Consider the following 4,601-nt stretch of genomic DNA (forward strand, 5'->3'; position numbering starts at 1 on the left):
TGATGCACCTTCTCTTCACACTGTTATCCACGAATATTCCGTACTGGTGGCTCTGAAAAGGGCACCAGAACGAAATCATAAAATGCAATAAACGTCTAAGCTCACCCTTATGTCCTTGTGAACACCACTGAACGTGGAGCATTTCCTGGGAACTTCCAACCATCTTCATTTCCTGATAGAATGTCAGCCGATCGATTACACAGCCCCCGAGACAGTACTGATTGTCTCCATCATATAGGCAACCGGTTTCAGAATGTCTATTCTAAGGAAGTGCACTAACGTCGTACTGCGCCGGCAACAGTTCCAAAATTCCAGCCGATGGATGGAGCTCACCAATCCAATATCCAATGAGGTGAGGTTACCCAGCGGTTTGTCTATCAAATTTCCTCCCATACATTGAGCAAAAACAAATTTGCAACACACCCTGGGTACGGCCGGAAACCGACAAACCATTTGGAGGTATGGTTGTAAAAATAAATCCCATCCGCCTCACAGGTGCAGCCAACGGCCCAGTCACCATGGATGGCCTTCGACGACGACGACGACGACGACGACAACTACATCGATGATGATGACGATTACGATTCCCTCCCATCCCCAAGTCTGCCCACAACAAAAACAACAGCCAGGGAAAGGAAACAATCAATTTCGCAATGCAGAATACACACACACACACGACTGACCGAGTGGTGGTGGCGGAGGACATACAGCTCAATTTATCTACCTTCAATGCCCTTTAGGCACTGGTCTAGGGAAACCTGCGCGAGTGCCTGCTTATCTAATCGCACCGAGGGCAGTCGGGAAGGGATACCAAGACGTCTCGCCGGGTCAGGGTTGGAGGAAAAGTTCACACACGGCTAAAAATATTCGTCCCACACACACACACACTTCACTTTCCCTCTTCATTGCGATCTCTGCAAAAGCAAAGAGGGAAGAAAGGAGAAGAAGCGAACCGGGGGGGGGGGGGGAACTTTCTTTGTACACTGGTCCAGATACGCCAGGCTTCATGAGCACCAAAGCGTGGCGAAGGTCGTAAGTACACCGATACAGCCGCACCGATCTCGCACTCTTTCCGGCAACGAAATCCGCCCCCAAAAAAAAAAGGCAGTGGCAAACGGTCAACCATGCGGTTCGCTGTGTGTCCGAGGGAGGAGCAGAGGTAGACACCGGCAGACGCGTCGTGCATTGCGCTCGAAATTCACTTTCCGCTGCGTGTAATACCACCCCTGGGCGTACCAATTAATGGAGCGCGGGTGAGCGTTGTAACGTATCTCGCGCGCGCACACACATTAAGTCGCCCGGCGAGAGCCGAGGGTAAGCAGTGGATGCAAGGGAACAGCCGCACCATCCCGCCGCCATCGAGATGCTCCCATTTTCACTGGCCAGCAGCACCGTGCGCGCATAAGTTTCATCTGATTTGCTTTATGTGGAATCTTTTTCTTTTGTTTTTTGCCATCCTTTCCTTTGCTTTGCTTCAAGCGTGGAAGTGAAACCATACGTCACCGGTTCGCGCGCGGTCTAGAAGGCACTTTCCACTCTGTTTCACGCTAAGATCTGGTCGGAGGTGCGGCTATGGAGCAGAATGCCGTTGTTGTACACGATGGAACTCTTTCATACAACTTCAAAGTATTGCAGATATCAGGCCGATGTACAGGCCGTGAATAGTTTCTGACCTGGGCACAGTTTTGAGGCAATATCCCAATGCCCCAAGTGAGATCCTTATTGCTTGGTCAATTATTTGCGTACATGGAGACAGGTGAAAGATATTGCATAAATTCCAAGTATCTATTCTACCAACACGAATTAGAGTTGTTCTACTGAAATATTTCCTCCTACAACGAATGTTCCACCAACCCACACACCTCCAACTGCCAGTGCAACAGGTGGGTTACATTTAGACGCAATCCGCACACACCACTATCCGTCATGTTATAGGAACTTGGAAACAATACGATGAACACAGGAGGACGACGAGAAAGAGCGGTAAGAAAAGCAACAACACAAAAAAGTTCTCTAAATATCAACAACCCCGCTTGCGCAGAACCCATATAAAGGAAGAAGATAATAAGCTATCCGAAACCGACATCTCCGGGCTGATTGGATTAATGTCAAATCGATGGCGAACGCCGAAAACACGTCGCGACCCGGTCCCGGTGAGAACGAGCTCACTTGGGGAGGGGAATGGTGATGGTTGGAATATGCGTTACCAATCAGTGCACAGATAAAGCAAAAGCAAGAGACACAGTATACAAGCAGCCTGGAACAAACATAAACAAGCAATCTAAACGACGTACCAGACACACCATTCCGGACTGGTGCGGCTGTAATTATCGTTACTATTAAGATTATGATAAATGACGCGAAGCTTTTGAGCTGTAACGCTGCACTGGACCGCGTTTATTAAGCGTGCTTTGCGCAACAGCTACAAAAAAGGCAATCACACAGATGACAAATAGTTTGAATTTTATGTTTTGTACCCCAGCGCAGTACAATTGTAATGTAATAGAGCACTATAGATTGTTTTTTTATTGGAAACAGCCGTATCCAGTACATCAGGTATGTCAAACTGGCGACCCGCGTCAATTTTGAACGCGGCCCGTGAGATTTTTTTAGAATTGCTTAAAGCACTGCAAACCAAAAGATCTGTTATTACTATTTGTCTATGTGTATTAAGATTTGCAGAGAAGAACAATCATTTTGTCGCTATACACGTACAAGTACGTACAGAGAAACTGAGGCCCTAGACCTGGATTATAACAACATTTTGGGAAGACTCGATTGCACATGGTGTATGGTAAAACATATTTGCGTCAACTGTCTAGAAACGAAAGAGGAATGAAAAAAGATATGAAATATCTACATACACACACTTGTAAACTACGCAACTACTAGTGATGAATTGTTGGAATTGCATCCACGGCACAAAACCATTACGGATCATCGCTACTCCGACTCCAATTCCGGCCAAATCCAAACCGACAGTTCCGCTCGGTTCCGTTCGGAGCCACCGGAGCCGTCCAGAGCCATTTGGAACCGTTGGACGTCGGTCGGTTATCGCACAGAGCGGCTAGTCTGCAGTCAGAACTGGCTCCGGTTGTTCCTACCGATTTTGACGATCTCCGACTGAGGAGTAGAGGCTTCAGTCGGCTCCGGATTGCTCCATACAGCTCTACAAGGCTCTGACCTTAGAATGTAAATATATTTGATGCCTATTGGAGCCACTTATGATTTTGTCAAAATCATACCACCATGAACAATCAGTTAATATCCAAAATGTATGACTCATTGAAAGCGTTTTTATCCAAGTTAAAATTATTTTAACCCCACATTCTACAAGACAAATTATTGTACTTTCTAACCTCCCCAAAAACCAAACCCAAGATGGAACGATTACATTTAAGATAAAAGAATTTAAATTAAGGATTAAAATAATCGAAATGCCGAAACCCTGCAATACATAGCTTTTTAATAAGTTAGCTCACACAGTCCATATCGTTATTCGCGAAACCGACGAATCTTCGTCGGATAAAATTATCATAATGTAACACAATATTTCCTAAAATACGGGTTCTTGTTATAAGATATGCACAATTTACCACCAGAACACTTGTGCCTTGGAAACCAGTGCAAACTCATGTTTAAACACGATTAAACAAGATTTTTCTCTCGATGCGTCGAAAGATTGGAGGCAAATATGTTTGTTACGCATCCAGCGGTGGATAGCTTGGATTGTTAGCAAAAAATACGCCGAAAACTGCTAGACTTCCACTACCCCAGGCGAAAAGTGTGTTCTACAGATATTTTCTAGAGAAATATGCGCTGTGAAAACGCGTGTAATGAAAACTATCGTATTTTAATAGTAGAAATAAGAATAGTAGAAATTGTATGTTACTTTGAAAGTACATTAAACATTTTGTTCTCACCTAAAACAAAAACAAAAGAGCACATACAAAAATCATGTCGGAAGTTTGTAAATAACAAACGTTTCCAGATTTGAAACGAGGAGTCAATTTGTTTAGCAATACTGACCTGGAGCAGAATTTAATATATTTTTGTTTTTGTTCAGGAGGAACGGCATAGCGTATGGCTTAACTTTTGATTTACATATTGGAGCTGCAGTACATCATTCGCTGCGTTGTTCGCAATCCAAACACAGCCACTAACGGATAGATTTCGACTAAACGAACTCACGGGTGTGCCAACTGTCACAGCGAAAAGGATATTATACTAATCATTTCCCGCGCCTCAGACACGGGCGTGCAGCAACGGCTAGTGTCAGATTTTATTACTTTCCTTCGAAAGCAATTAAACGTGCGCGTACTGTACCGGCTGCGTAGGTTTTCGATGCATTCCTACTTTAAAGGCATACATACAGCACTTACGGACCAGCAGTGAGGAGGACCTTGACCACGGTTGATTATTGCCAGAGGTGCAAGTGCGTCGTAAAACCTATTCCAAGATCTGTTACTTCCGCCAACTTAAAAACAATCCTACCGGTACCTGGTGGTAGGGTCGCGAGTTCGAAACGTTGCAAATACAGTATTAATAACGAGCGATTAAAATCGTACCCTTGCGCCAGACGAAACGATCGGTCAGAGTAA

The sequence above is a fragment of the Anopheles arabiensis genome, chromosome X (assembly GCF_016920715.1).
Source record: "Anopheles arabiensis isolate DONGOLA chromosome X, AaraD3, whole genome shotgun sequence".
Taxonomy (NCBI): domain Eukaryota; kingdom Metazoa; phylum Arthropoda; class Insecta; order Diptera; family Culicidae; genus Anopheles; species Anopheles arabiensis.